Source organism: Phragmites australis, chromosome 3 (genome assembly GCF_958298935.1).
Source record: "Phragmites australis chromosome 3, lpPhrAust1.1, whole genome shotgun sequence".
Classification (NCBI taxonomy): domain Eukaryota; kingdom Viridiplantae; phylum Streptophyta; class Magnoliopsida; order Poales; family Poaceae; genus Phragmites; species Phragmites australis.
Window position 1 is genome coordinate 30,249,130 of NC_084923.1, and position 9,339 is coordinate 30,258,468.

The window sequence follows — 9,339 nt, forward strand, 5'->3', positions numbered from 1 at the left end:
TCATCACCAGCTCGACCTTTCAATCACGGCCGCGGCTTGCGTGCAACCTAGATGGCACGACACAAGCCCAAATCAGCATAGGGAGAAACGTTTGCCGTCAAATCTGATCTGACGGTTCCCCGTTGAGATAGACTGGAAAAAAAAGGTGCTCGCTTCCCCGGGAACCCTAACCATGCACCCATTCTCTCCCATGCACTCCCAAAAAAATCATGGCCAAGTGGCGGTGCCATGAGAAAGAGAGAGAGAGAGAGAGAGAGAGAGAGAGAGAGAGAGAGAGAGAGAGAGAGACAGAGACAGAGACAGAGTAGCGGCTCTACGCAGTGTGGAACAAAGTGGCGACAAAGCGGTAGCACCACGAGCCCACTCGGGCGCGCACGTGCGACCGACGGTTGCGCATGGCACCGTTGAGCGGCCTTGTGATGTTGCTTGAAGATGGGGAGGGGGTGCGCAATGGTGAAAGACAACACACGCCTAAGACGATGCGTGTGCGGACAGCTTCATGATGGTGATGGGAGGCTAAGGCGTTTTGTGAGGTTCTGACGGCCTGACGAGGCAACCACAGAATTGTCAAAACATAAGAAGCCCACCACCTCTAAATTTAGGGTTCACAATTTTTGGGGAATTTTTTCTTGGGATCTCAGATTTGGGGAAATAAGGGCTTGGGGTTTTAGATAGCCCAAAATTTGGTTCTTAGGGTTTCAGAAATTGGAGAAGCTCGTGTAGATCCTTTTGATTCTTATCAAAATTGGTCAATTCTCTTATTCTCTATATTGTCTGAGGCCTAATTCCCCCAAAATGAGACCGATTTGGTCAAAAACCTAGAAGCAAATTCTATAGGACCTTGTCTAGAAAGACTTTTGTGACATCCATTCACGCCGTCCATCCTGTGATCTAATGGCTAGGAGGAAATGGACACATGTCATCATAGGAGACAGGGTCTTTCATAGGATAGGGTCCTATAGAATTTGCTTTCCAAAACTCGAGCCCCAAAACTATATAACCGAGCCATCTTGACATAAGCATATACATAAACACATCAAGAGTGCCTAATTCATGAACATGTATGCACAAAAAATGGCCCAATTGTACTGATCCACTATCAATTAGAGCTAAGCCATTCTTAACAGGAGCTAAATTGCCCCCAAACACACACACATGCATAATAAGCAGCTAATCCATGATCATATCATCCTGACTCAAGGCCAAAATTGCATTAATCATGATCATTTCTAAATCTTATTCATAATAGTAAGTCAATTACACTAATCCGGGCCTAATTAAGTCTTAATTGGACCATAAGATCAACAATCATGAACATAAAGATGAAAATAATATAATTCATGGATAATTAGCACTAAACCAAAGCAAAGTAGGGGCTTAATTACAACTAATCTGGTCATTATCTATGTCATTAAATCTAATTGGGTTTGATTAAGGGCAGAGAGGCAATACCAAATGTTAGGTTTAAATCCCCTTTGATCAACATTAAGCACTGGCCCTAAGATCAAACACATACCAGAACTTGGCGATGCCATTATATTCGATGATGGCTCGGGGTAGATGGTGGTGTAGCGGCAACTGGCGTGAGGGAGAGGTTGATGCAGCGCGTAGGGTCATCGAGGTGTAGTCGTGGTTAGCGTTGGTGGTGACTTCCGCTCTATCGTGACACCGCTATTGATCGAGTGGATCGCGTACGCATGTTTGCAGGAGAGGGCTCCTCTTTATCTTTATAGACGCTCACAGAACGAGACCGAAACTATCGTTGGTTTGTTGTGTAACCGATCATAGCGCTAGGTGCCCATGCCCCATATCTCTCCGTTAGACCGAGATCAACTCCAAAAAATAGAAATGGAATCAAGATGCAATCGGTGGGTTTCCTGTGTTTTTTCTCTCATTTTGTTTGTGCCTCTCCTTCTCAAACTTCTCGCCTACTGTAGTGTGGTGGGTGAGACAAGATCGGAATTACTGATTGGGCACGTTTTTGTTTTAATGATTTAACAAGGTTTTATGTTGTTTCAGCACGATCTAGATCAATATATTGAAATTTTTCACTATCGCATATTTTGTTATGCTGTCTTAGAAAGACCTTTACCAATATATTAGACATTTTCAAAGAACTGATAAATAGCACTATCCTATAACTTTTAAATAACTAAGTTCCAAAACATATCGGCTTAATCCTAGTTTTCTTGTAAGTGCAATACATTCTTGTTACTTCATGTGACAGATGGATTATTTGGATTCACCTGTGAATAGTCATTTCACCATAATGGAGTCATAGATAACAACATATAGGTGTCAAAAATGATATCCTTACAGCATCATTTACTAAAAAAGAAGTATGTGACGCTATATTTCAAATGGAACATAATAAAGCACCAAGTCATTAGGCTTCCCAGCCGAGTTCTACTAGGTCTTCTATGATACCATCAAGGAAGACCTAATGAAAATATTTCGTAAAATACACTATGAGAATTTTTAATATGTAGCATAAACTTCAGAGTAATTACGATTTACTAAAACTTAAAGAACCTTATCGTATTCAGCTATACAAACCGATCTATCTGCTAAATGTTAGTTTTTAGATTTTTACTAAGGTGATCACCAACTGTATAAATAGTGTTATGGTACTTTTTTATTTGGAAGAACCAACCAATATCATCATTGACTTTCACTGCGCCCCTGTCCATGCCTCCGCTTTCGTGCGTGAATCCCCATCACCAACCCCTCCCCATGGTGCCCCGATCTCACCTCCATCGATGGCGTGGTGCGGTACCCCGATATGTCCTGCACGGCCACGCTTGACCCGGAGCTCTGCTGCGGGGCGCTCCCCTCCAACATGTTCAAGAGGGTGGTGTGCCCAAGGAAAAAATTATCGCCGATAGAGATGCTGATAAACCCGATTTTCCTGTTTGCCGGTGGGGTCCTATTTTTTTTTTCGGCCAAAAATTTCAGAACTTTTTGAATTATCACCGTGCCTCTACCCATCTCACAACGAATTCAGTCCAACCCACACCCGCCTACAACAACCCTATCTCTCCCAGGTTTCCAGCTCTCTCAATCCCCATCCCCACCCATGCCTGTGAGACCGGTGCCGTCGCTCTGTGTCTACCTGGCCGCCGGCCCTTAATGCCCCCTCGCGTCATGGCTTGAGTGAAGCTCGGTTGCTTGGGTAGACAACAGAGGGCACGACTACGTAGGCCTGTGAGTTGCTTTTGCGGCACATGCCGTGCGTGGCTGAGCTGCCCTAGCGGACCTGTGATTGCAGGCTTGCGGTGCAAGCACAACTCGGTGACGGTGACTCGGTGAGCAACTGAGCAAGTGGTGGGGTGGCACGACGAGCAAGTGGTGGAGCGGCTCGGCGAGCAAGAGGTAGGGCGCGGCCACGTGAGGCGCCGAGCAAGAGGCGGGGCATCTCGGTGAGCAAGAGTGGGGTGGGGTGGTGCAGCCCGGTGAGCCAAAGGCAGCGTGGGTTCGACGGCTGGAGCGAGTACAATGGCTGGCGTGGGTTCGAGTGTTCAACGGCAAGCCGCGTGTACAGGTTCTACCGAAGTTGAAGTGTTTCACAAGCTCCCTTTGATATAGATTTGGCACGCAGCAGAGCACAAGCGTAGCCTCGGGTGGACATTATGTTCATGGGGGATGGCAAAGAGAAGCTTGGGAAAGCTTTGGCAAAGTGGTTTCATGCCAATGATATTCCAGGATGGAAAGCAGACTATCCATACTTTCGATCAGCCATTAAATTAGCCCAACAACTTAGAAAAGAAGTGCACATTCTTAATGGAAGAGAAATAGATGGCCCATTTCTGCATATGAACTATGAAGACATGGAGGCTCACATGGCTGAATTCAAGGATGAATGGGATGACTATGGAGTTACCATCATGTGTGATTCATGGACATGTATATACTTGTATAATCGAGGAAATAAGATTGAATGCAATTGTACTTATGCACTTACTTTTTTTTTTGCATAATTGTACAGGTCCTACCATGATGTGCATTATTAATTTTATGATCTTTTGCAATGGACGCATGTTCTTCCACAAGTTTATAAATGCAACTGGTTCTATCCAGAATGTAGATTTTATTTATGATTGCCTTAGAGAGGTGGTTGTTGAGGAGATTGGGGCCAAGTTTGTCATTCAGATTGTCATAGATAATGGCTCCAACTACAAGAAAGCATGTCAGCAACTCATTACTTAGTATCCACACATTACTTGACAACCATGTGCAGCTCATACTATCAATTTGACGTTGAAGGACATATGACGTTTTTTAGAGGTCACGGAAGTCATGGACAGTGCAAAGCAAATTTGTAGATTCTTCTATAACCATAACAGGTAAATACTTGTATACTTGAGAATTTGATGTTGAATACAATTGTACTTGTGTCCATACTTTGGTTTTTCGTTTTCAGGCTGCATGCTATGATGAGGGAGATTCAATGGAATGCCACCAGGTTTGGCATAATTTTTATCTTCCTTGAAAGTTTCTGGGATATGCAAGATAAGTTTAAGGCCTGGATGGTGTCTGATGAGTGGACTAACAGTGAGTGGAGGGATGAAGATGACCATGAATTCACATATGATTGTTTGACAAATAGAAAGATGGTAGAGTGACATGGAATTGGTGTTGAAAGCTGTCACACCAATCTACTCTGTACTTCGCTTTGTTGATCAGCAGAAAAGTGCATCTATATCTGGATTCCTTCCAAAGATGTTGAAAGTCGTAGATGACATACGTGCTACATTAAGCAATAAGGAAGATCTCTATGATAGGATAATGGAAGTAATCAACACAAGACTTCTATAACTTCTCAATGAAATGCTCATGGCTGCAGGTAAGGGCTGAAATAAAATTTATTCATGCATTATATTGGTCAAAGCTACAATATTGCTCAACTTGTATCCTTTCCTAGTTGAGTGCTGAACTTGTTTTGAATATTGCTGAACTTGTTTCCTTTTCTAGCTGCTGCACTTGATCCTGAAGCACTATATAGGTCGAAGCTTGTGAAAAATCATCTTCCAGACACGCTGTAATATTAGCCCTCAAGAAGATTTCAAGCTCATCTTCGAAGGCATCTATTGCAATTGATCAATTTGCTTTCTTCGGTGCAAAGAGAGGGTTATTTGGAGGAGAGGAGGCTAGACGATCAGCACTTAGTGGCCGTACGAGTGCAGGTTTTATTTTGATCGCATCTTTTTAATGGTGTCATTGCAAGTTCTTTTATTACTTCTCTTGTTGTGATAATTGTTCTGTCATGTATTGTAGCTAATTGGTGGGATTCATATGGAGGAGAGCACAAAGAACTACAAAACCTTGCACGGCGTAGTGTTTCACAATACATGTCCTTCAGTGGGTGTGAGCGAAACTGGAGCACATTTGCTATGGTTCATACCAAGTTGAGAAATCGGTTGGGTTATGATAAGCTCCATAAGTTGGTTTATGTCCACTACAATTTGAAGTTGCGCATCCAACATTTCAAAACTGACATGCAAAGCCTTCAAGAAATGCAAGGATCTAAAGAAAGGGAGTCCGATCCTTGTAGCATCATGATGGATGTTGCTATGTATGATGAAGGCAATCCAATTATAGATTGGTTGTGCAACTCTAGGAGTGAGTATGGGCCTATTCTTGATGAATATATTGACAATGAGCCTGAATCCCTAAGCCCAAGTAGATTTCTCATAGAAGAGTTAGGAATGGATGAAGAAGAAGTGGCCATATTTAAGAGGAAGCTTGATTTTGGTAGAAAAGGCGGTAAGAAGAAAGGGAAGGTAGGATTGGAGGAAGATGAAGAAGGCATTGCAGACGATTTTGAGTCGGATTCTTCACAAGGTAGCCCAACTTATGATGAATCAGGGGATAGCAGTTCAGATAATGATGCAGGTTGTGGTACAAATGATAACTCAATTGCATATGTAGTATTTAAATTCAAATGGATACCTATGATACTTATATTTGAATTTGTAGGTGCTAGACGTGAGCAACCAACCCCTATCCATCCAAGATCAACAAGGCAAAAGAAACTCTCTATCAAGGACCTCTATCTTAAAAAGGTTTAACAAACCTCTTGCCCTCATATCTAAACATTGAATTTATGTTCTCTTTTGAATCTTTTCCTTCCATGAATGCTTCATATTTTGTTAATTGTGATAACTATGAGTTAGGTATATTATCTACGTCTTTGTCCTGCTTAGTATTGGATGATCATGTACTAAATTAGGATTTGATCATGTAAAATATATTTTTGATCATAATAAATTGATGAAATGCACATAGTATGCAGTTGTCATTGAGCTTACACATCTGTATATTGTGACCAAATTTTGAGTATATGTCACTATTTGTAGTGATCCAAACCGCCATGAACTATGGATGAAGTTAGTGATCAGATCTGAGTATGTCACCATCTTTTGTCCTTTTGGTTTATGAGCTTGTAATATATGGGACTATAGAGTACTGGCTGATTTAGTGATAAGATATTGAGCCTATGTGGCCATGTTTTGATTTATATGCTTGTAATATTTGAGACTACGGACTGATGTTTATGTTATGTATTTTCGTTTAAACTTGTAATATTTGAGACTATGTAAGTGTCACTTGCAATTCATAGACTATGATTAATACCAATATTTCCTTTTTTTTTTCCAAACATATAGTATTTGAGACTATGTCAGTTGTTATATTTAAATCTATCCAATGTACTATGCATGTGGAAGGACATGAGCTTATATGATGTTTTGTGCACTTATCAAATGGAACATATTGAATATGTGCTATGAAAGTGTGATATTATCTCATTTATATATTATTAAGCGTTATTTTTTATGTCAAATGGTTTGGGTATAATCTATGTGATTTTCTAGAGACACGGAGCCATTTTTTTTTTCAAATTTTGTCCGAAACTTTTTATCTACCGCCGATAGAATTATGATAAATCTGATAATCTTATTTATCGCTACCCTTCGATATTTTTTTTTATCAATAAGTTTTTCCTTGGGTGTGCCACGCGCAGAGCCTGGTCGCTTGAAGAGGTGGAACCGGAGGTGCTGGTGCTGCCGGTTCTGATGATGGTGGACAACGCCGACCGCTCCACTACCGTACGGCTCCCGGACTCGCCGGGCCGAAGAAGAAATTGCCGATTGCGGCAGAGCTCACAACAAGGATTATTCACGCGACATCATTCTGAATTCTGAATTCTGAGCCGTTGGTGTGTGACCACTTCACCGGCGACCCGGACGACCTGCGCATCAACCCCAACGGCGGGTTCACGTACGTGCGGTCCAACACGGAGACGATCGAGTTCTACAAGTTCTATACGCGGCGCGGGAGAAGCACCCGGGGTTCCACGACCAGGACGTGCTCAACTTCATCAAGCGCGACCCGTACCTCGCCGATCTTGGCGTCAGGATCAGGTTCCCCAGCACCGAGATCTTCGGCGGCCTCTGCGAGCTCAGCCGGAACATGAGCAGGGTCTGCACCATGCATGCCAACTGCTGCATCGGGCTGAACGGGAAGATCAGTGACCTCAACGCCATGCTCCGCGACTGGAGGAGGTCCATGGCGCTGCCGCGCCAAGATAAGCATTCTGTTAATTGGACCGTACCGCAGAACTGGAGGTAATCAAGACATATTCCATAATACACACGCGCGCTTCTGGTCGTTTTGCTACGTGGTGCTTGTTTCTGATTGGTTTTTTTCATGTGAATGTATTTGCAGTATTAAGAAACTGGAGCAGTCAAGTGATTAGTTCAGGATATGGAGGATGTAAGAAAATGTGGGAAGTTTATATGTTCCTTTTTGTACCGTATATAGCTGACATTAACCAAGTGAAAACGCTAACTGCCCTTGCGAATGATTCGCACATTCTAACTCCTAGGAAGAGATCGAAGTGACTGAGAAGGGTTGACGCAACCAAATGTAACTTCAGGAAATATACAAAAGCTGTTAACTGATTTTTAGAGCATTTCCACATGCTTTATTTCATTTTTAATTCCTGAAGGAATCTTTCATTTGCAAGAGATTGATAAAGCAGTTCCACAATCTAATGGTGTGAATCACTTGGTATGATAAGAGTAAAGATTATTCTCTTCTGAAAAAAATAAGGAATTTATGCATTGTCCCAAATCCGTTGCAGTGGCATTCACATTCGTAGTTATCTTCAGACATATGTACTCCTGGAGCTCTCCTTGCCATGACACAAGCTAACAAGATTCAGAAAGCTGCAGTGAAATGGAAACGAGCAGGAAAGGTACGAGAAACATTATGAGAGCTGGAGAATCAGAAATTCAGAATGGGGCAAAGGAGAAGTTCAATGCGAGCGCGGGGAGCCGATCTAGAGCTCGATCTCTTTTGCCTCCTGCCACCGCCGCCCTTTGGCTTCTCATCCACGTCGAGGCCGCGCATGTCGAGCTATTCGCCATCGACCGCCTCCAAGGTGCGGCAGCTAGCCTCCCTGTGTTCCCTCCTTCCTTCTTCAGATTTGGCTAATGGTTTTTATTGTGCCCGTGCTGGGCAGTTCTGAAGGGGATCTCGGATGGGCTCTAGCGGGAGAAGAGGCCGGAGGGATGGAGGAACTGGTGAGCAATTCTCCCTTGCTGCTGTATGATTTTAGGGGGAGGAAAGTATGTTTTGAGCATTTCTATTGAAGTTTTCAATTTTATGCAGAAGTCGGCGAAAATCCCCGCCTATATCTCCGCGGCCGACAGCCTTCGTCCGCTCCATCCATGCCGCGGTAGCCCAAGGCGCCTGCCATCCTCATCGCTTATCCTTGCTTTTTCGTACCATTCTGTCATCTTTTGCCGTCCCACCTATTCCCTGCCTTGCAGCGGTGCCACCTAGGAGCTCACCGGACGCGTCTGTGCCTTCCCCTCATGGCAGGTAATGCCTCCCATTCGAGTAATTATAGTGGTTTGAAGGTATCAAAACAAAATTTCTCCATTATCGAGCTTGGCAATTCTTCCATTGTATTTCTCTAAGCTACACTGCTATGTGTTCAATTCTTCTATTGGATTTCGGTGGCTTAGGTCTTAGTGATTGCAATCGTTTGCTATTTAGAGTTTATACGTTCATGATTTACCCTATTACATAGGATGTGCCGTTATGCATGCCCAAACTAGGTTATTCTTGCCATTTGCCTCTTGCATCAGGTAACAAACTATTTCTGTATGTTCAGGCGACCAACATGACGCAAAATATATAGCCTCTTTCATCTCTTTGAGCAGTGATTCTATCCTTTTATATTGCATGATTCCCTCAAAGTTATCTACCAACACAAGTTTATGGCAGGATAACATCAATGCTTACCACAAATCATTATTTCTCCAGTGATCA

General features: G+C 42.9%; 1 pseudogene; it reads left to right on the plus strand.

Moving 5' to 3' along the window:
* Positions 1-3,635: 3,635 nt before the first annotated feature.
* On the plus strand, positions 3,636-7,756 carry LOC133910644 (uncharacterized; annotated as a pseudogene).
* Positions 7,757-9,339: the final 1,583 nt, after the last annotated feature.